A 24,017-nucleotide genomic window follows, 5' to 3' on the forward strand; every position below is an offset into this window, starting at 1 on the left:
CAAGTACCAAAACAAGCTTGATTATATGAAGTTGAAGGCCCACGATTCAAACACAGATGTTGTCAGGCTGAAGAATGTACTGAAGTCTAAGGTGAGTATATAAATTAAAACTGTTAGTAAAAGCTGTTGTTTTTTAACTAAAAATAAAATTTTAATGATATCTCCATGGAAAAATTTGCTTCCTAGCCAAAACTTATTGGCATTCTATTAATTTGGTTTTATTAGCTTGGACACATTTTCATGGCTATTTTTGCAGTACACAATTAATGCAATATATTTCATTGTGCTTCTATATGTATACACTCATATGCCTGTGTGTTTATTAAACTTATAAATTTAGACAGTGAGTAATACAGAGGTTTTGAACTCTGGGATTAAAGTAAAAAAAATATTATTGTGCTACATTGCTATACCTTGTATTTCTAACATTAACCTAGACATTTTTAACAGATGTCTTTTGTTCATAAAATTTAGTCTTCTTGAACAAAACTCTGGTTCTTAAAAAGTGTCTCAATGTTTTGGCCAAGAGGCTAAATTTTCAGTGGAAATAGAATATCCAACACCATACCTGTAGATCTGTAGCTATCCCTGTTTTGTGGAGCTTACTGTAAATTATTAAATAAACAAGCTTTATGTGTTAGGAGAGAGAGAACTGTGAGCTCTTGGAGAATTACCACAAAGCCTGTGAACAAAGAGAAAGTTGGGAAGCAAAATGCCATCAAGCAGAAGCAGGCTTTTCCTCTTAGACTGACACTGATCAGGTTGAAAGAGAAAATAGAGTCCCTTGGAACACAGATGGAGCAAGTGAGTTGAAACCTTTCTTTCCATAGTTCAGCCTTGAAATGGTCTGGTAGTATTTTTAAGTTATGTTTAATGCAAATTCTTATGTTTTAGAGAGATTTGCTGCCATGAACTGTATGGATTTTAACTTTATATAATAATATGATTAGATCTTCACTAGTCACACTTGGGAAAAGAGATCTTGGAAAATAATAGCAAATTTCAAGGAAAATAACAAGTAAAATGCTCTTCGATTTGGAATCACTGACGGCATAAAGTCACATACAATTCCACAGCATACCTGAAATATATCCAGTGCTTTGTCACCTATTATGTTCCTGTCTCTGCTCTTCTTGCTTCCAGCTTTTCAACCTTCTTTTAGGTGTCCCAAAGAGCCTCTTCCCACTTGAAAAGAAGAACTGAAGAACTTACATGGATATTCACAGCATGGCTTTGGAAATATGCTGCAAAGATATACACGTGGTTTGGGGTTTTCCCAGTTTTAGTTGCAGATCACCTGTCCTTCATCAATATCATATAAACTACCGAGGGCTACTTAAGCACATTAGATACTCAAGAGAACCAAACTGTTGCTGTCAGAAAGTGGATGAGAATGTAACAATAACAGAACAGCAACACCACAGGAAGATTGTGTGGCAGATTTTGACTTTTCTTTTAAAAAATAATAAAAATGGCACATGGTCCTAGTTTGTCCAGAAAGCCTCAAACCAGAAGATATTTCATCCTTCTAATTTCATCCTTCCAATTCCACCCCATACACCTGCTATTAAGTACAGGAGTAAACAGGCCTCTTCATGAAAACTGTGTCAACATATTGTATCAGAATTCCAGATGTCATATTCAGTTTCATAGCAGTTACTTGCAAGGCACACATACAAAGCACAGAGGTTTTCATTCAAAAATCTTAATGTGTTCTGCAGTTCTCTGTGTTTCTTGTGCTTTTCTTAGGTAAAACAGAGCTAGAGTTAATGTGGTATGTTCCTCATACAATCATCTCTTGGGATGTAATTTTTAATGAAGTCTTCAAGAAAATCACAGTGCTTTACCTTTCACTTTGCTCTACTAATCTCCCAGATCCATTCTGCCACATTCTGAAAATTAAGAAGTTAAAAGTGACTGACCAGGAATACAAGTATAACTGGGCAAAGTACAGGCATTTTTCAAAGAGGAAAATCCTAGGTTGAGTTAATTTTAAGCTCATGAAATTCTTAATGCTTTCAGTCAGAACTGCTGCTGCTAACTTGTGGACTCCTCTTTAGTGTGACTTTGTCATCTCATAGTCATGCCTCAGTTTACAGGTGACAGCAGTATAAATATGACTGACAGAATCTCAGCATTTACAGATCATCTACATTCAAACCCACATTTTATTGCTAAAATGAGAGGATCTCATTTGAAAATGAAATGTGACCCATGGCAGAATTTTCAACCTTATTAGCTCTGCAGAAGGAGTAGAATTCTAGGAGTAGAGTTTAAAATGTCAGTAGCTAATTTTGCTGTCAGAAGCAAGAACTCTTCTAGTTTTTACATACAGGAGTTATATAAAGAAATAACTATGGTTTATTCTAGAATAAATTACTGCTGCCTCTTGAAATTCACATAGAGATATTTTGTAGGATTTTTGTAAATTTTTTTGCAGTAGCATTTGATTATCTGATATTGCTTTACTGTAGCATTTGCCAACAGAAGCAGCATACAAGTCTCATATTTCTGCGTTAAGCAAGTCTCTTCTGAAAATGGATAGAGAGCTTCAAAATATACATTGGGAGAGTCCCTATACTTGCAAATCTCACATCTATAGAAAACCTTTGCATTAAATTAGATGGAGTCAACAATTAAATTTGCATTTAACTTCCACAGCAGAAAAAGTAGAAAGGGTATGTGAAATATATTAGAAAAACAAGTTTATGTTAACTTATGTTATACTTAAGGGATCCACATATACTTTGGGATCATGGATGATCAATTTTTCAATTTTTTAATGTTTAATTTGGCATTTCTCAGGGGCTTAGTCCTCAAAGTTTATGTGCTGTATACTCTTTGAAAAGGACACTGCTTTGCAAGGCTTGACTACGAATACTCAAAAGTCAGGGCTTAAAATTACTGGTTGTTTTCAAGAAAGATATCTTGCATTTTACATCTAGTCAATAAGTAAGCAGAATAGCTGGAGTTGTTTATTAGCAATGAAACTTGACATGGACTTTAAAATTACTGTTTTATGAAGTATTAATATCTTTAATATTTTCTTAATTTCCCTTGAAATTTTTGTTAACCTTGATTTTTACAAAAACTACAAAATTAATATTTGATAGATAAATTTTTAAAAACTAAGCTTGGATAAACTTTGAAAAATTGTTCATACATACCTAGATTATTTAGATATTTTCAGTACGATTCTGTCACTGACCTGTCCATCCTCTACTCCAGCTGAGATAATTTCTTGTTCTTTACAGGCTTCCAGCATTCTCTTTAAACCTTTATGCCTTTTGCATCCATCATGGGTAAAGCTGCTGTTAGACAGTTTGTTATGTGTTCTAGCCACATGTGTGTGATGTCTTTTGTATGCTTGTGGAATCCTCTGTGATTGTTTTGATAGGGAAGAGTTCCAGCATATGACATTTATCTGAAACTTTTATGAGATCTAATATTATTAAGCCTCCCTGGATCCTTTTGTGAGATTGTCTGTGGAGGGGATTGCTGGGACTGTGGAGAACAGCAACAGTTTTGGGAAAGAAAAATGCAGAAATGCAGTTGGAAAGCTGGAGAAAAGTCTGCAGTTGGGGAATTTTCATGAATTTTTCCATATCTTTCAACCAGTAATCTTTCATCAGCCATGTAGAACCTTCAGATAGGGCTCTTATTTTACATAGTATTCTAGTGCAGAATCTGCATTACTAGATTGCAGCATATATATATTCAGAAGTGGAAACTAAACCTGAAGTTTTCAGTGTTCTTTTGTTCTGAAATACAAATGTAGAATATCAAAACTGTTTCTCTGCAAAGGAACTAGATTTTTGAGTGACAGTTCATAGAAAATGGGATCTTTAAGAATGAAGAAACCTTTCAGTTTAGTTTGGTAAGAGAAAAAAAGTTGAGCTGTGCTTTGGTAAGTGAAAAATGCTTTTTTCTTTTTTTTTTTCTTTCCCCCCTCCCTGTTGGCCTATGATCTGAGTTCTCCCAGTATCTTCCTTCTTTGAACACAAAAATTATTATCCTCTGAAAATTCTGAGGAATGTGCTGGAGAGGTGGGTGTTTGTTAAGATGTTGCAGTTCACAGATTTCCCATGACCTTTGGTTGAGCATTATTGTGTGTAATGTAAACTAGGCTTGCGTAAAATACAGATAAAAGTGTTTGCAGCACCCCAAACAGACTCAGTTAGACAGACTAAAATGCATACATGCAAATCAAAGACGAAGGGAAAATAGCAACTAGCTTACTTATGCTATTTTTTTGTATCTAGCTATGTCTCGGATATGTCCAGCTTTCCCTTGGCAGTGAAATATAGTAGATTTTATGGGTATTCTTCCTTTATAGATTTCCCCAAGATATGTAGATACTTAATATCTTGGTTTGTATTTTATTCATTTTCCTTCCCCCTCAGTTTACTCTTGATGCTCCTTTAAGCAAATTAAGTGCCTTCTCACTCTGCTGATTATGCTGATACTGGTTTGTTTTATCAGGTGTTATTTCCTGCATGCAAATAGTTAATCAATAGTTTCTTGCCTCAACAAAATGTGAAACTTACTTCCTGTTCTTTAATGATTCTGTCTACAGAATCCATTGATACATATATTTCATAGCATTTTGTTATTTGTATCAAGTACATTTATATTCAGATATATACATTGAATGAATTTATAAATCTGACAGGATTTTAACTAGGAAAATATAGCTCTAATCATCCATCTGGGAGTGAAAGCAAATTTTGTCATTGATCTCAGACTTCCTTTTTTATATTTATCTTTTTATTTTTTTGTAAAGATTACCCTGATAAAATGCCATTAAGCTTAACAGACACACATCTGAAACTTAAAATCTTTGTTTAGCTGCAGAGTGAGTCATCCCATTCTGAAACAGAGCTGCTGAGAAAACAAGTGGGAAATGAAAGAGCATCTATGAAAAACCTGGAATCTTTGCTTGTGTCCAGTTGTGAGAAAGAATTTCAGTCACAGATAGCAAAACAAGAGAAAGACTCTGAAATTCAGTTTCTCAAGGAACAGCTTGCTTTAGAGAAAAATCATCTGTGAGTAAATGACCAGGAGAGTATTGCAGTTGTTCTCATTCTTTAAAAGGGTATATAAATAGAGATGGTTTTATATCTACCTTCATTTTCAAATGGCCAATGTACCTGGCTACCTTAATAGCAGAAGATACCAAAAACCTGCTTTTGATTCCTCAGCTATACTCTAATAGACTTTCCTGCATAGTGTTATATTTTGCTCAAAAAAAATGTTCTTAATCTCAATTGCATAATATAGCTGCCCTTTTAATTTTGGATAATTGTATGTGGCTTGGAGGATTACAGTTGCTATCTAATTAAAGTGTATGGACTTCACAGTGCTGTGCAGAGTCGAGATTTTACTCACCTCAGAAATAGAGCAGCTGAGCTTGAGGCAGAACTGGATATCACCAAAAGACAGCTGGAGAGTGAATGCTTTGAAAGGCAAGTATATGTTTTTTATTGTGATTCCTGCAGCTAATTGGGGTGAAATGCAATATAGTACTAAGACTTAGACTAATTAGTCAGATAAATGGCAAAGTTTGTGTTTGCTTTGCTGTATGTCTCCTTTGTGCTTGGAGACTATTCATGTCACTAAATTTAGTCTGTTTAGATGTTATACATGCTGTCTAAATTAGTTGTATAGGTTCCCTTTATAGCCAACAGAATGAGACAGTGAGATCCACTACCCTCTGGAATAGCCTGAATTAGGATGGGATGGGTGATTTTCTTGAAGATGCTCGTCTGTCTTCACTCATACTGATGCCTGTCTAGGTCTATAGTGAGAGTCAAGGTGACTAGTCATTTATACAAGAGCTTTATAGACTACTAGTTCTCTATACCCTCTGGAATGATTTTAGCCTGTACCAACCCCCATTCTCCCAGGTACTCCTTGAGGTGCTAGGGGTGGTTCCCAAATGGCAATATGGCCAAATATTTTATATTAAATTTTTTAAGAAGATAGTCTAACAACATGTAGAAACTGTTTCATATGGTTTGGCCACAGCACCAGAGAATGGTCCCTGTCCTACTTCACGACTTAGTTTATCTGCATAGTCTTTGTGTCTTAAATAGGTTTCTTACCTGTTAAACACAGAACTTCTCTATTTCATGGATGTATTGAGGATAAAATATTACAATGTCAGGTTTTATTTTGGGGTATGTAAAAGAGAGGGCTAAAAGAAGCAGAGTGATGTGATTATAGCACAGGTTTGAGAATCAGGTGTCTCAACTGTAGTAAATTACTTTGTTGATATTCTGTTCTCTCATAAGTAAGGACAAGGGTTTCAGAGGGGGCATCTCTATACCTGAAGTTAGGTCTTTTAAAGATGAATTTCTTAAATTTCTCAGTTTCAGTTTCAAATAGGATTCTCATTTACCCTGAATCAAGGGCAAAAACTACAGAATTTTTGTGTTAGATGTGGAAGTCAGTTTAAAAGGTGGCATAATTTGTGCTTCCCCAGCTGCATAGAATGAGCCAGACTGTATGCTAATAGAGGAGAACCTTTGTTTTAAAAGAACCTCCCTACTTCCCCTGTGTGAATGCATCCATCTCATGGTGTATGGGTATTCCCTGACAGGGACTTCAAGTGTTTCTTCTTGAAGTGTTCACTTGGCAGAAAGTTGCAATAGGCTCCACCCTTAATCTCTTCTCCTAGTCAAGGATAATTCGTTACTCACATGGTTGCTTACAGTTGCAATATAATCACTTAGTTTACAATTAGTTAGAAAAACAGATATTAGACTGAGCCTATGCTGAAACAAAGATCACCATTTTTCATTCTTGAAGAGAATTTATCTTCTACTTCTGGAGAATTACAAACATAATTACCTGCATTGCCTTGGAAAAAACAAATCTACGTTCCATTAAGCTGTCTGTAAGTCAGTTGCAAAAGCAGTGTGCAGAAATCTTACACAGCAAAGACTGAAATGTTCTCATATAAAAATCTGGGGCTGACATTAGATTTAGCCCTCTTTAAAAGACCAGAGCTTTTTTCTTCTTTGGCCTTTTAAAAAAGTCATAACAGTGGACTTTCAATGCCCTTGCAAAGATTACAAGAATTCTATTTCTTTTCTGTTTTCTCTCAGAAGGTCATGCAAGCGAAGGTATCTCTGTCTCTTGCTTACAGGGAAGGGAATTAAAAATCCAAGCTGGCTTCTATTTTTCTGGTACTGGCAAATGAAAACCAGAAAATTGGCCATATAGGAAAAATATTATTGAAGTCAGTATCATGATAGTATATAATGGAAGCAACAGAGGTGAGTACTGACTGGGGTTTTGTTGTTAGTTTAAAGAAGTGGGTATATGACATCCTTATTATAACATTGACTTAGCTAGTCACAGAATCACAGACTATGCTGAGTTGGAAGGGATTCGCAAGGATCATCGGCTTCAACCCTTAGTCCTGCACAGGACCATCCCCAAGAGTCACACCATGTGCCCAAGCATATCATCTAAACACTTCTTGAACTCTGTTAGGCTTGGTGCTGCGACTACTTCCCTGGGGAGCCTGTTCCAGTGCCCAACCCCCCTCTGGGTGAAGAACCTTTTCCTGATATCCAACCTAAACCTCCTCTGCCACAACTTCAGGGCATTCCCTCGGGTCCTGTCACTGGTCACCACAGAGAAGGGATCAGTGTCTGCCTCTCCCCCTCATGAGAAGGTTGTAGACTGCTGAGAGGTCTCCCCTCAGTCGGTTTCCTCTTCTCCAGGCTGAACAGACCAAGTCACCTCAGCTGCTCCTCATACGGCTTCCCCTTGTATTGATTTACTGCCTTGATGCAGAATGAAATAATGCCTGAAGTTAGGAGGTGGAAGTGTCAACACTGTCAGCAACCAATGAGCACCAACACAGTGATACCAGGAGGCTTAATCCATCTGCCTACCTTTTTCTTCACCAGTCAGGAAAAGCGCCTTCTCATCCCTCCCATCTTACTGACTGCAGAAGCAGTTTGGACTCCTGTGGAAACAACAGGTTTGATTTATTGTCTTGTCCTGGCTGTGGTGACCAAGCACAGAGACTGACTGTCAGGTCAGGTACCCCTGGACAGCCTCAGGTATATGACCTGTGGAACTTTTTATCCCTTTCTGTTTCTTGACCATCATTTTTGCTGCCTTTGTACCTCCCTTTCCCCATTGGTCAGTTTGGCTGCTACATTCATACCCAGTGTTACCTGGGAGAAGTGCAAGCAGCTGTACTCTGATTTCCTACAATTTTCAGCACCTTCTTTACCATTACAGATAGTGCAACATGAGCATAGTAAAGTCCTTAAAAGCAACAATGCTAGTAAGGCTCACAGTCAATGCAGATAAATCTGGTTCCATAGACTTTACAGTGTATGTGATACCTCACCAGGTTGTGGGATGGTGGTAGCTGGCTGGAAGATTCCTAATGGCTCACTGGGCTCCTCTTGCTAGAGCAAGCCCTTTTATTGCCTGTAGATTCACCTCCATGAGCTGGTGCTGGATCTGATCGTTCCTCTGCAGGTTTTGGTGACCTGCTTCAGTGGTCCACTCGACGGGTAGCTGTGTGGAAATGGCTAAGCCACACTGGAACTCAGGGGTTGTTGTAGCCACCCTACCTATTAGTTTCCCAATCCAACACAGACTAGATTCTCCTTATGTAAACAACTGACAGCCTGAAATGAGGATCTCACATGAGCATGTACCTCCAAAATTTTCCAGTGCATTATCCAATCCCACATACTTCCTTCCCATACACCCACATACAGGAGTTATGGATTGATCCAGTATCCCGGCCCCATGCCTAGCAGTCAAAATGACTAGACTACCATTTTGCAACTTCCCTACTGGGGAGTCCAGCATCTCTTAAATATCCATCTGTTTCAGGCACTTCAGACTCTAGTCCACTGGCCTTGCCAACTCAAATAGCACAAGAATACTGCAAACAGCACCATTCTTACTTTTGAATAACCTTAAATCTAAGCTCTTCATCCCTGGAAATTTTTGCAGATTTTAGAGTTTAACCTGCAGAAACCATGGCTAACTTCTGTCTTTCAAAGAAAATTAAGACAATGGATATGTAGAATTAAGTCTGAGTAAGAGAGTAATAGAGTCACTAATCTGTCTTTCAGAGAAGTATATGATGAAAACCACATTTCCTTTTAATATAAAATAAAATTTAAAAGCCGACAATCTTAAATAAAAAAAAAAGCTTATAGTGACATTTTAATGTTTTTTGAAAAGTGCTTTGTCATAGTAAAATACTGTGTTGTTAGGGAACTTCAGAAGCTTCAATGCCAGAATTGTACAAATTTGTATCAGTTAAGCTCTACATTAAGAGCATCATCACCTGAACATTCCCATCCTTGATCTCCTCATCGGTCTCTGGACTGGCCCCTGGAAGGGTAGGTGGTTCCACAATATTTAAGTTCCAAACACTGGGGAGGGAAATAAAAATAAAAGCATGAACTCTGATATTTCCTATTGAAATATTGACTGAATTCCATGGAATTACATTTATGCAAGAAAAGTTACAAGAAGATTCAGGACCATAATCTTTTGATGATATTCCTTTTCTTTTGTTTTATTGAATTGTATCAAAAGTATATAGTAAACAGCAATTACTTGCACCAGGATGCTGTAGTCAAAAATTCTTAAAACAGTAATAGAAATAATGCTACAGAAAATCTTGACTGGCCACTGTTTTACGCAAGGTTTATATGTAAATATTTTCATCTTTCCTACATAAAAGCTCTCAACTATCCAGTCTTTCTTCTTCTAGTTTTCAAAATAGTTTTTACTCTATATGCGTGAACATTTTTACAAGAAACATAAATGCATTCTTTAAGTTTTCAAGTACTTGTAATCCTGAGGAGGAGCAAGCCCAGCTTTCTTTTTAACAATTAGTGGAATGGAGCTTCCACAATATGGAGCTACTCCCTTGACAGTTTCAGTCTCAACTTAGTTTCATTTTTGGTAGCTGCATGCTTGTTGCATCATGGTTTTTTGGTAGATTTATGGCAGCATGCATTAAAAAAATATTGCCAGTTGAGGAGGAAAAAAGGTCTCAATTCACGACTTGCAGGAAATAATTTCTGCTTTTGAGATGATAATGTACTTCCAAGTCTAATTTGTTAACTAAGTTCATTACCTTTGGCATTTGATTGCTATCAAAGGCTCCGCTAAGTTCTAATAATAGGTCCTAACAATATGAGACAAGTTTCCTTTGGGTCAGTGAGCTGGTTCTGGTGCCCTTCGTAAAAAAACACAGCTGAGCAAGACAGTGATTTTGTAGCTATTGCTAGACCTTGATAGCAAGTACAGGGAGTCTTTGTTCCTCTGATAGAACTGTGTCTACTCCTCCTTAGTCTGAGTACAGTGTAGCCCTTAAGCTTTTGAAAAAAGCATTATTTGGAACAGTTGCATTTTCTTTTAATTACCATAACACTTCCTACTTGTGATACTTATAAAGAAAAGAGGGTGCAATCCATGTAGTCACCACACCAATACTAACAATTAAGGTTCTTTTTTTATTTGCATCACTCCCTTTTCAGGGTGATAGAATTCCATTCTAATTAGTAAACTTCTGGCTAAATACTAAATGAAGACTAATCTTCTACAAAATAGATTAGGAATTCAACTCGCATCTTGTTTGGTTTTGTTTGGGGGTTTTTTTGTTTTGTTTTGCAGGGGATTTTTGCTTGGTGTTTTGTTGTTTTGTTTTGATTTGTTATTTTTGTCCTGGCTGGCCTTACATGGCATGATCCGCTTTTGCACATTCCTAGGATACAATAAGTTTAAGTAAGGACTAAAAATGAAATAAGTGAGCTAGGTATAAATACTTTGTTTGCTTAAAATCTTTAGATGGTTTAAGCTAATTCTTTCTCAATTAAATCCATGGAAATGAACTCAATTTTTCTTCTGCTTGATTGTTTTGAGAGCTCAAGATATATAACTAATGCTATTCATAACTTTTATCCTCATCCAGCTCTTTGTTATACTTTTTTTTTGTCTAAGTGGGAAGGACTAGGGTTGTTTCAGACTTGGAGAATCCTAGAATCACAAAATGGTTTTGGTTGGAAGGGACATTAAAGACCATCTAGCTCCAACACACCTTCCATGGGCAGGGACACCTTCCACTCAACCAGGTTGCTCGATGCCCCATGCACCCTGGTCTTGAACACTACTTAGTTACTTGTTTATGCTAAATGGTTTGGGATTGTTTTCATTAAGAAAAACATGCAATAAAAACTGAAACACTGGCAGTCAGTGTTATATTTCAAAATTTAAGTGGAAAGAATTTATTAGGTCTGTGTAGTGTAGTGATACAGTTATGAATAAAATAGCCTGTTTCATAAGGCTCTCCTGAGATAGAGCAGAGATCTGAATCTGTAACTGTCTGCTTTGTATAAGTGATTTGCATTTGATTTGCCTATATCTGGCTGAGTCCTCTAATGTCCACAGTACTAAAGTTCTTGATAAATCTTATGGCTAGAACTTAGAGTCTGTATCAAGAAAAAGATGGAATAGTATAAATGCCTGAAATATTTATGAGTGATGACAGAATTTCCCTCCCAGTTAATCTTTCTCTAGAAAGATTTGGAAAATTCATTGAGATCAGAATGAAAGAAAAATAAATTTAAGATATTTCCTGAAAATAAAAGCAAGAATGTTAGTGCAGATATTTGGGTATAATCATCAGCAGAATTACAGAATTAAGACTTTTAAAATAGATATATGGGGGATTGATGAAACATGATCTAGGTGTAAGTTCCTATTGTATTTAAAGCAGAACACCACTAGAAATAGTCTTCCAGGAGAGGAAATTTCATTTTTCAATTGCTTGATGACAAGTTACCAGGGAAAAGATATTGTAGAAACAAGTACTACATACTGGAGAGGCTTCTTCCACAGCTACTGTGTGACTCTGCAGTACATGAAGTATAATGAGATAGCAGTGCTGGAGTCACCACTAATGCACTTCCTCATCTCCAGGGTTTCTGTGCTATTTCAGCAGACAGACTGATGGGAGATGAAGCAGACAGTCACCTTTTTATTCTTTCATTGAGAATGTGATATCAGAAGTAAATTGGACAGTAACTTTTTTATTCTTCTATCTTTCTCTCTGTTGTGTGAAACTCCTTGTTCCAGTAAAGTGAAAAGGATGTGCCTTGCAGTTTGTCTTGCAAACCTGGTGGGAAAGACATTTTCTGTCTGATTTTCTTAAGTGATAGGAGTCCAAAGCTTGTCTTTCACATCAAAGAGCACTATAGCACTTTTGTACAATAAAATCTAATCTGTCAAATGATCTGGACTGACTGTTATGGGAAGCCTGCTCAAAGTGCTTCCAGAATCCAAACCTTAAAATTTTGCACACGGAAACATCAGAATGTATTTCTGTATTCACCGAACATGAAACCAATTAAATTTATTTTCTTTTTCTTTCTAGGGATTCTAGTTTCAAGGACTTAGACTGTTATATTCACAATGGCTTGTGAAGGTTCTGCACAACATCTGGAGAGTTAAAGTTTAATGCTGATTTAATTACAATTTTCCCTCTTGAATGCTAAATGTCATCAAATCTATTTCACAAATGCTTGCACAGGTTTTTAAACACTCAACATTGTTCTGTGGGAAGAAGTCAGTCTAAACAGCTCCTTCTCCCACCCCTCTCTCAGCTCTTCTGTTATTGTGTGAGGTGGCCCATCTCAGTAAACAGAAATAAGCAAGTTCCATTGACTTTACCTTGAGGAAAGTAAAACACTAGTGTGTTTTGATTTTAAAAGCATGCATGATTTTAAAAGGTTTTGAAAAAGTTACCTGAAAAATAAGAAAAGAAAATGACAGTATGAAACTTTATTGGGGAAAAAAAGTCTATATTAAGGTGTTATGATTTCGATGTATTTTTGCTGAACTATATGCTTGTGAGAATGCTGTGCCATCTCAAGATAGGAAGAATGTAGGGTTTTTTCCTCTTCAAATCTAAGTTATTAATTTGGATAAATAAGATACTAATGCCAGAGGATGCCATGTTTTCTGATATTCATCTGTAAAGAAATGTGGGATTTTGTATGTTTCCATACATACTAGAGGTGTGTTTGACTTCTAAGAATTTTATTAAAACTGCACAAAGTTTCTACTTAGAGTTCTTTAGTATGAGTGAGTCTGTTTGGTGGTAGTTATTACCACTTGCTCAGAATTTCTGCAGTATATGTCATAGCATTTGTCTATGTTCTATATTTTCGCACTTTAAATGCAAGAGAATATGTAAACTTCTCTCCTATAAATCATCTGGGAAATCTATGTGCTGTATTTGAAATAGAGCAGACATAATGACATTAACCATTGCCATATTATGCAGTTATTAAAAGGCACATTGTACACTAGATAAGAGAAGATAATCATCTCATCATCCCAGAAGATGAGAAAGTGATTTGTTGTTTTGAAATCATATTGCCATATTGATTATTTTTTAGAAGGTGATCATAAAAAAGTTTGAGAAATGTGATCATAGTCTATAAAACTAATACCCATATCTGGAAGATGAGAAGCAGATAGTAAATATACTTAGAATAGATAAAAATGAGTTCTTTTGTGGAGTGCAGATGCCAATGTCCTAAGATGTCATTCCTTAGTTGCAATAATGATGCTTTTCCATGTAAGATAATAAGGAAGTCAATAAAGAGGTACTCACCTACGAAGTAAATGCAGAAGATTCTTAAGCAAATTGGACTTTAAAATTCTTTCTTACACAAAGAGGAATAAAGGAACATGAGATTGTAAATACCAACATGTAATAAGCTTGCTTTTTTCAAGTACCCAGGTAAAGTAATAGCCTTTTTTATTAGGGTTAGCCTTTCCTTAAAAAAATGTTATGGAAATGAAAGCCTTAATTTTCTGCAGGCAAATTGCAAAGGGATCATCATGTCATGGATGGACCCAAAGGAACTTTTGTCAATGATGACAAGATATAGACTTCAAGTGACTTCTGAGAGCAATTAATTGCTGCAAAATTTTTGATGTTCAAGAAAAAAAAAATCATTTAAGTGAGTATATTCAGAGAGCAGGATAATTGTAGTGGCATCTGCCTACATCTGACCTAGGTCAGAAACTGAAAGAAAGAAAAAATGAAAGAATTAATTGAATTTACTGAAGTTTGCAAATAATACCTTTTCGTTTGGCAAAAAACCTTGCTTGTTGGCAATGTCTGTAGTAATAGCTAGCCCAAGAGGACTGCAACAATGTTTCTTGGTGGGGAATTTCTTGGTGGGGAAATGTACTGCTCCAAAATCTTCAGACTATGACTGAATATGAAAATTTGTCCTTAAGTATGGATAGATGATAAGCTCGGAATCTTTACAGTTCTTTACGTTGGGTTGTAAACTCTCTAATCCATAACGTCTTAATTTTTTCAATACCCAGTAATTACTATTGTTTATGCCCAACCTGAGATGTGTTACACACTTTGTAGTAGTATCTATTTCCTCATAATGTGGGTTACTTGTGGTAGGGTGATTTTCTAGTCATTGCTTAGTTACAATATTTTGATTGGAAACAAGCATACAAAAGGAATCTGTTTATCATTTGTTTATACTTGTGGCACTTATTTGCAAACATGAACAATGCTATACTTGATTTTTATATATATATTTAAAGTGCCTTTTACCACAACATTTTTACACAGGCAAACCTGAAAATACAATTTGGCTTTATATGAAATAAGAGTGTTTTAAACTCAGCTATACTGTTATGATCTACAATTTTCTGTTTTGCGTAACAAAGAAACCATAAAATTTTCAAAAGTATTCATGCTCTTCTGCAGCAATATTTCTCTAATTTCTAGCCACTGGTTATGGAGTTGTTTCCAGATAAGTTTGCTTACTTGTGGCAATGGAAACTGTCGCCACTACTCAGTAGAAGGTATTTCACTTGACCATAACTGGTTTACAGGGTTTGTAGAAGAAATAATTCAGTGCTCCGGTATCCTCCCTCTTTAGTATCTTTTTTCTTCATACTAGAAGAAGCAGGAGCTACTATGCATACAGCATAGTATCCCCACTACAGTACAGTCCCACCAAAGAGGAAGAATTCATGGTGTGTTGCTGGGGAGAAATATTTCCCTGCTTCTTGTAAAATCTATGCAAGCAACCTTTCGGGAGCATTTGGAGCCTTGTATCTATGTGATTTATCCTGCTTTTTCCACTCAAAGAAAACCAGATTTAGAATGAATTATAGATTCATAGAATGGATTGGGTTGGAAGGGACCTTAAAGACCATTTTGTTCCAACCCCACTATCATGGGCAGGGACACCTTTCTCTAGACCAGGTTGCTCAAAGCTCCATCCAAGCTGGACTTAAACACTTCCAGGGATGGGGCATTCACAACTTCTCTGGTCAATCTGTTCCAGTGCCAACACCCTCTGAGTAAAAAATGTTTTCCTAACACCTAATCTAAACCTGCCCTCCTCCAGTTTAAAAGCATTGCCCCTTGTCCTGTCACTTTCTGCCTGTATAAAAAGTCCCTCTCCCTCCTTTTCAGGTACTGGAAGGCCACAATTAGGTCACCCCGAAGCCTTCTCTTTTCCAGGCAGAGCAATCCCAATTCTCTCAGCCTTTCCTCACAGGCAAGGTTGTAGTGAGAGGTTTTAGCAAGTGGTTTTAGTCTTTGAGCAGAAAAACTTTGGTTTCTCAAGGCGTTCCTGCAATTTTCCTCAGGGCCTGAGGTCCAGGGACTCAGCACCAAATCCACCAGAGGGTCACTACATACCTTGGGCTGTTGCTGTGCTCCTGAGCTGGGCTGGGCTCCTGGGACAGAGGGAACTCATGGCAAGCAGGCAGCGCTGCAGAGAGACAGCTCTGCCCACGAGCAGCTCCTCCATGGTGTGGGGTATTCTTTGGTAATACTACAGCTGAGTTTTTTATTCTATCACCTCATTTCTTCTCAGAGCAACTTAATCCCATTGGTGTCAGTGTAGACAGTGGAGTATTAGCCACATGTCTATCAGCATCAAAGATACTTTTGCAGTTCTGTTACTCAGTTGCTTTTGTATATTCATGTAATTTTTGATACTAGCAGATCTTAAATTAAACAATGGAATGCATAAAAAGTGAGTATATATGGAATATTTAGTTACTTTGCATTAGTTTCTCCTTCCACATCTAAGTGATTTTGGTATGAATAGCCTTGCAACAAGGAATACAAATTGATTTACTGATATAGATGGGACAGTCTGTAAAGAAGTGTGATCTTTTAATGAAAGAAGCAAAAGAGAGTTTTTAATGTATCTTCTTGTCTTAATGATCTTTCCTCTAATCCACTGAACCTTCATGCTAATTCCCAGCAGAGGGAGTATGTGAAATGAAGATGAATGAATCATACATAGCTTTGTGGTATTAACATGCACAGTTATCTGAACACATGGAAAGATATTTCAGTTAGTTTTACATTTTGGACACTTTCCAGACAGAAGGAAAAGAGCTTAATTAGACTGATAAAATTTTCATGTGACTCCACTTGGATTGACTATATCAAAACATATAACCTTATTTCATGACACGGATCAGATTTTTTATTAATAAACTTTGAAAAAACAAAATTTGCTTATAATTAAAACATTATATTTGAAGACATGGCCTAAAATGATGTTTCCATCCAATGGATTTTTTTTAGCTCTCTAAAATATTGCAATTAGATTTTTCTCTAGGCCGCCCCACATTTGATTTTTATAAAAATCCACAAAACAGCTTAGTAATTTATTTCAGCAGATGCAAAAGTCTAAGGTTAGTTTTCCTAGCTTATGCTTCTCTTCTGCATTGTATTTTCAGTGTTTTTATTTCCTGAGGTGGGAGAAGAACAAACATTTTTTATCTTCAATGCAGCCTACACCCAAGCAATTATATAGAGTACACAAAGCAGAAAATGTTGTCAGAGCTGCAGTGCAACCGAGCAGGTGAACAATGTGCTTCTCAGATTTGCTTTACACAAGGGTATGTCTTTCCTGCACATAGTAATATTTTATAAAATCACTTTTGCCAGTATAGCATGAACATTTGTAAAACAATGCTACTTGGCAGAAATAAAACCTATAATTGAATTTCTTTTTTGACCCAGAGTGGCTGCTCTAGAAGTAACGTGGAAATGATTTTTCATTTTAAGACTGAGTTAGTGTGCACCAGCTTTCCATTTTCATTTCTGCTTCCCTTACCACTGCCCTAAGAAACAAACAACCTCCACATAATTTTTCATTCTAACACTTCTACCTTGGACTACAAGGCAATGTAGTGCGGTGGTCATTCCTTTTTCAGGCAACATCTCTATTTTCTATCCAGAACTGTTGTCCTCAGACTCACTGGCTCATTATGAAATCAGAACTCACAAGTTTGAGAGAATTTTATTGGAATAGATAGATGCCAACGTGGGAAACTACTCGAGGTTATTTTTGTCAGTTCTTCCGGCCAGTTTGTCCATCCATCCTTTCTCACCTCTTGCATGGAAGCTAAGCTTCAAATACACCATTTGAAGATCCAAATGCACGACTATTCACAGCTGCAAGCAACTTCAGCTGGAGCCTTTCACTCTGATACCCCTACAAACATCCTGCCTATAGCTACACACTGCAACTATCCCGCCACCTCCAACGGTCTTTAACTCGCTCCAGCAAAAACCTGGAGATGGCTCGCCGCTACCTTAAGCCGCTACGGGTGGGCGAAGTGGAAAGGAAAGCCGAGGCGGAAAACGGTGCAATTGGCCCTTCACAGCGCCCGTTCCGCTCATTCTCCTCACTCCCGTACGTCTATGACCCGGCGCGGTCAGTGTCTTGCCCAGGCGGAAAACACCTGGGTGCCGCACCCCGCCCGCCCCCGGGGCAGCGCGGCCGGCCCGCCTCGCCTTTGGCCCCGGGGCCGCGGGCGGGCCCTGCGCCGCAGGTGGCGGCGGGGCTGGCGGGAGGAGCGGGGCAGGGCAGGGCCGCGGGCAGGTGGCGGCAGGTCCGCGGCTCGGATGGGCCGGTGCCGCCCGATCCTGCCGCTCCCCGTAGCCTCCCGGGCGCTGCCGGCCGCGGGCACCGCTCCCCTGCGGGCCGCCCGTGCCGCCAGGGCTCCGCCGCCTCGCCCCTCGCACGGGCTCCAGGTGAGTGAAGGCAGCGGGGAGACCCGCCGGGAAGCGACTCCCTCTGGCCAAGCCGCGGCCGTCGGGGGCGGGGGGCTTCGCTTCCCCGTGTGTCCTCCGGAGCTTGTTTTCCTGAAAGCAGGCGAAGGGAAACGCTTAATCTGAAGCTAAAAAGGCGTTTGATTTAGAGGCGAAAGGTACGTAGTGGGACATGGACACGGGTTTCTGTGTGCACAAGTGGTTCCTTCACCACCGACATTTCCAGGTTTGTCAAAGGTGTGAATTAGATTGAGGTGAACAGGCCCGTGCTCCCACCAGACCAACTTCTTTTGGAAAGGCTGAGCTGAGCTGGCCGGGATGTTTTCTGACCCTCTCCCATTCCTGTCTCGCGAAGTGCTGACTGACCCTCCGGCCTGAAATTTGCCTTAAATGTTGTGACTTCTTCGTCCTCTTTAATGTATTTTTGGTCATGAGATCTGAAATACCACAAATCAATTTCTTTCATTATTACATTAGCTTCTGTTGACAAACTTTGTTGTCAATAGTGTATTTAGTCCATTGAATTTTAATTGACACTGATGGATCTTAGGTCAATGCGTGGGAATCTCTTGAAAAATTTTTAAGAGTGCAGTGAAATTTTAGTTGCGGAAACATCACCCTGCCAGTTTTGCCATACAATTAACTGAAAAATATCCTATAGATTTAATATCAATAAAATACTATTTATTTGCTTATTTTCACACTAGTTAAAAAACTACATTTTTTTCTATAGCGAGTTTTTTTCTATAGCTAGTTTATTTTCAATTGCATAAAATCCTGCATGTCTTAGGCTTTATATGCATATAAATACCAAAGCAATATAAGTATCAACTAGAAGCCTGTAGTAAACTATACAGTCCATCTCTTTGTTTGAAAGCAAATTGTTATTCCAACTTGACACACACACGATCTTCTACAAGTTTTTCCTATTCTCCTCTTTTTTCCATTATAAATCTTATGTACCATAATTAGCTCCCATAAATCTTTCTTTATTTGACATCGTGTTCTCTACTCGGTGCTGTACATTCTCCTGTATTTGTCATCATTAAAAAGTTCATTTGCTTTATCACTCACAGATCATTAGCTTCCAAAAATAGCAACCATGCATCAAAGCCTGTTTGATACTAATACAATGCTGTACATCATTTTTGTGTCTGAGTAATTTCTCATTCCTTGTATCACTGGGCCAGTAAACACTGGGGCAACAGTCCTTTTCCATGCAACATGATATGGATTGTTTCTATGTAAATTTTAAGTGGAACTGAGCTCATCAGCAGTTTCTACAGGGCAAAGATTAGATTACAGGAGGAAAAAAATATAACTTTATTACTGGCACTTGCCTTGCAGTTCTTTAATCATTGAAAGAAGGCGGTTTCATGGTAGCAGTTGGCTTACCATTAAAGGGAAGGGAGCAGGTGCATTTTGCTTTATCCAGTGATGAAGTAGGAACTGTCTGTGGTTGTTTATAGTGATGGGTAATTGGTTTGTCTGTGTACAGACGTCAGAGTTTATAGACAGTAGAAGCTCATGTTTCTTTGCTTTCGCAGTGACCTTGTGAACTTTAATTCTACTGTGATTTTAATTAAAAATGTTTTCTTTAGCATAAAGTTTCCTTGTAGATATATAGAGTCTGACTCTTCTCTTGAAAAAAATCCATAAAACTGTTTAGTAGTGGGTGCAGCAGTGCTGCTTCTAAGGTAGTGCGTGGGAATATGAGTGCCTGCTGCCTGCAGCTCAGCTGAGCTCCCCAGAGAAGAGGGCTCTGCTCACATGTGGCTTGTAGTGGTACAGACAGCCTCTGCTATCCCTTCGTGCAGGGCATTAACAGCTGTACATTACTTGGCTGGCAGATTCAATATTTACAGTTATGACAAAAGAGGAGCAAAGAGGAGGACGGAGCAAGCTCCTTAATAGCAAGGACTGGCACTGAACTGTTACTGAGCAACTGAAAATATGATTAAATTATGGAAATGTCTCAAGCAAATATTTATTGCAGTAGCAAAGCTGCATTTCGGATTCAGCAGGGCTAAAGTGAAATCATCTTTGTCTAACAACACAGAGACAAGTTCTCCCTGTTTTGTGTGAGGATTTAATAAATGGCCATTGACTCGCAGCGCATCCAGCTGTTCCACTCTTGATTTCAGATGTGTGTTCTACCAGCACAACCACTCTCTGACTGGAGCATTATAACCAATCCACATTGTAGATGGGAACCTGCAGAGCACTCACTGTGCAAAAAGTGAAGGTGTCTTCCAAGTCTTTTGCTACTGTTGTCACAGATCTCTTGTCCAGTGCCCTGCTAGAGTGCATCAGTTGTCTTGCCCTCTGAGGTCTTGCTTCGTAACAGCAAGGCCTGGCTTTGGCTCATTAAACGTAGTATATATACAGCAATGCACAATTCATTTATCTTTTTGTTCAGATGCCTAGAAGTCCCTTTTTGAAACTGTAGGTGCTGAGGAACTGAATGTGTCTGGTTTGTTTGAGACCAAAATACTGAAGGACATCTGCTTGAACATGGAAATCTTTGTTGGAAGGCAGTAGAACGAAGGTTGTATGTGCCAGGATTGCAACACACTCTTAGAAAAAGCTTCTTCATTTCCCAGCTTTGCATACTTTGAGAGTTAACAATCACAGGAAAGATGGAAATTTAGTCATAAAATGTAATGTGTTCAAGGTATTAAATATACAGTCTTCTCTTACTGGGAGATTTATGGCTCTATATTATTAAAGAGAGAAGAAAGGCTGTGCAAAAACAGCCAGGGCAGGAGACCATTTAGTTTACCCATTTTATTACAGTGAAACATTCATTCATGGACAACACTGTCACTTAAGGAAGATGGCTTTATCTGTACTGAAGCATTTCTGTGGATTGGTACTCATCCCAAAGTCAGCAGAACTCCTTCAGAATTATATTTTTCCATCATTCAGCTTTGGTTTGGTAAGGTTGGGTCTTCTGAGTTTATGTTTTTGAACTGGCAAATACTGTCACAAATTCCTCCTCTTGTGCCTTCTCAGTGTGATACTGCAGCCTCTCTCACTCCATCACTACACATGAAGAGGGCTAAGCTAAGACAGTCTCATAAAATCTGTGTCATGAAAGACCTTCCTGATACAGTATCAAATTTGATTACTTTTTGGAGGTGGATATGGGTAGAACATTGGAATATGAGGCAAAGGGGTCTTTGGCCACTCTGAAATACATTTGAAGTAGAAAGTTTTACAGTTAAACATAAAAGTAAATAATGCAATCAGTACAGTAATTCTACAATACTTCATTTTTTGGTGTCTATAAAGAGTGAACATCATGGGTTGTAAAATTCTGAGTGAAAAATGCCTACATCTGTTTGAGTTATAACAGGGTGAAACTAAAAATCTTGGCAACTCAAAGCCAAGCCACTGGGTCTGCTGGCATGTGGGAAAACACAGACAGCAGTCTAGTTTGGGAGAATAGTGTAAATATATTAGTAGATGTTTCTGTGAAAACAATCAGCAGTGATGTTTCTATTGAAGCTCAGACTTAAATAATCATTGTCTTGATTTCAAGGGTAACCTTTTACTTTGTTCATACCTCTTGCAAGTCCCATTACTCCTGATGCCTGTACCCTGTATAGCCTCAGAGGGAGCCAACAGAATTCCTCTTGGCAGTAGCACTTTATCCAGTAGTTGTAGGAATTTAACTAACAGAAAACTGTCTTGGAGCCCTTTAAACAGCAGATGGTGTATCTGCTTTAGTACAGCATGTTTGAAACATGCCCTGGGAGCAAGTTTCACTGTACTCATTGGTGATGCCTTAAATTATGACGAATTTCGAAATAATTCAAGAGGAAGATTAAATCAATGACTCAGAGAGATAAGCATCAAAACAGGTATAAAAGATACAGTGGGATTTTATAGCAGTTTGTCACCATTGACTCTTCGTGACCTTGAATGAGTCTAGTGAAGTGTAATTACTGGAGTATTGATTTAGGGCAAAGTTTTTTAGCCTGTTAGTTGATGTTCAAAGAGAATGAGATAAAACAGGACCCTGATTTCTCTGTATTTCTTCTAGTACATTTTGTTTCTCAGAATTCTTGGGCCCATGGTCCTCCATGCTCCCAGCAGCTTCAGAACAGACTTCATCAGTCAGCTCCAGGAGTATGGAAAACCCACATTACCCACGTGTATAAGCTGGGACATACGTTCAGTGGTGTCCTCTACCATCTGTTTTTCTGATGAAGTTTGTTGCTAAGCTAAGGCAGACCTAGCTTTGAAAGGAATCCTTCAAGGAAAATATCTTGACTGTACTGCAATACAGCTTTTTGTTTTATGGATACACTTAGGGGTTTAGGTATGATGTCTGAGCTAACAGGCAAGACACACTCTTGACAGTGTTATAAAAAATGCTTTAGCTCACACTGCTAAGCTACAGTCTCCATAAGCAGTTTGTTTGTTCTATGGATAAAAGCACACAACAGCTCTGCTTTCACTTTTTTTTTTTTAAACAGCAAAGGAATTTATTTTTTTTAAAAGTCAACTTATTTTTAATGACATTGTTTAATATTGCATCCCTGAAAAGCTAAAAACTCAGCGTGCTTTGTTTTGTTTGGTTTTGGTTTGGTTTTTTTTAGCACATAAAAATTCTGGGCAGAGGAGGCAGGTTCCAGTTTTACTCCTTTGTATCTGAAAGTGGTAAGTGAGATGGGAAGATTACACAGTTTCTCGTTCTCCTTGTCATTCTTCTTTTATCAAATCAGCTTTGGCAACTCTGCAATTTAAAGAAAAATAGAATAACAGAGGAACCACTTAATCTTCTAACTCATTGTCTATAAAATGCTATCAGCTAACTGTATTTTAGAATTGTGGGGTTTATTTGATTCTAAACTTGAGTAGATTTCCTTCCTTCCTAAAATGGAAAATATTCTAGAACTGAACAAAGAAGCTGTAAATACAATATAACGTTGAATTTAAAGGATTCGGGGCACTGTATGCCATCACAATTAGTAATTTGTGAAATCTTACAGTTGCAACATTTTCTGTTAATACTGGAATCAGTATCACAAAGCTTTGTGCAAGGCATTAGGGGGTTGGGCAGATGCAGAGGCTGCACTGTATCAGCTGACCATGGAAACATGCAAGAGTTTCCATAAGTACTTGGACAAATCGCAGGTTAAGGAGGGACAGACGCTCGTCTGTGTCCTTCTAACTAATTCCATTCCTAGAAAGAAGAATGGAAGAAGCTAATTTCTGTAGCTACAGGCCTTCTGAGTTGATATAGTGTTTAATGCATCACCTTTGAGTTGACAGTTTCATAGCTAGGAATACTGAGCAAAACATCCATAGGGTTTAAGTCTTGACTTGTAACACTACAAAACAGAGAGATTATGAATTCACATCACTTTGTGTGTTGCTCTGCAATGTAAGGCATATATGTCTGGCCTATTCAAGATCTGTTTTTAGTTTAATGATGGGTTAGCATAAAAAAACTATTGTACAGAAAAACATTGGAAGAGGAAGAGAATTAATGTCACTAGTACTAATCAGTGTACAGAAGTAGAGCATAAATGAAGTGTATATATAGAAGTATCTGGTGAGAGTTCTCCATTAGGCCTCATAGAAACTTCAGATTTGATTTCCATCCCAGTCTTCTGCAGTGTGGGCTGGTTGTGTAGTGTGTTCAGGCATGCTCTCTGCTGTTTGGAAGTAACCATTCATGCTCGTTTGGTAGATATTCACCTTGAAGTTGCCTGTTCTTCTCAGACCTGCTGACAGCAGAGTCTTCATCAGAGAACATCAGGGCAGGCAAACGTCTGAAGATCTTTAGGCGGGGCTGGAAATCACAGAGGAAAGATGATGAAAGCTTGTTGCCCAAACCTTTTATTTGACGTTTCTCTTGGTGAGTGGGGTGATG

At 38.1% G+C, this 24,017-nt stretch overlaps 1 protein-coding gene across 2 annotated transcripts in view; it reads left to right on the plus strand.

Annotated features, from left to right (window-relative positions):
- Positions 1-17,758: 17,758 nt before the first annotated feature.
- CRACDL (CRACD like) overlaps positions 17,759-24,017 on the plus strand; it is a 66,076-nt gene continuing 59,817 nt past the window's right edge. Inside the window, exon 1 of one of the 2 annotated variants that reach the window (XM_032680391.1) lies at positions 17,759-17,792. The gene's annotated coding sequence lies outside the window, so the exon portion shown is untranslated. Of the gene's footprint in view, positions 17,793-18,048; positions 18,113-24,017 lie in introns of those variants that run through there. The other variant, XM_032680389.1, reaches the window with a different exon arrangement.

This window comes from Chiroxiphia lanceolata, chromosome 2 (genome assembly GCF_009829145.1).
Source record: "Chiroxiphia lanceolata isolate bChiLan1 chromosome 2, bChiLan1.pri, whole genome shotgun sequence".
In the NCBI taxonomy this organism is placed as follows: domain Eukaryota; kingdom Metazoa; phylum Chordata; class Aves; order Passeriformes; family Pipridae; genus Chiroxiphia; species Chiroxiphia lanceolata.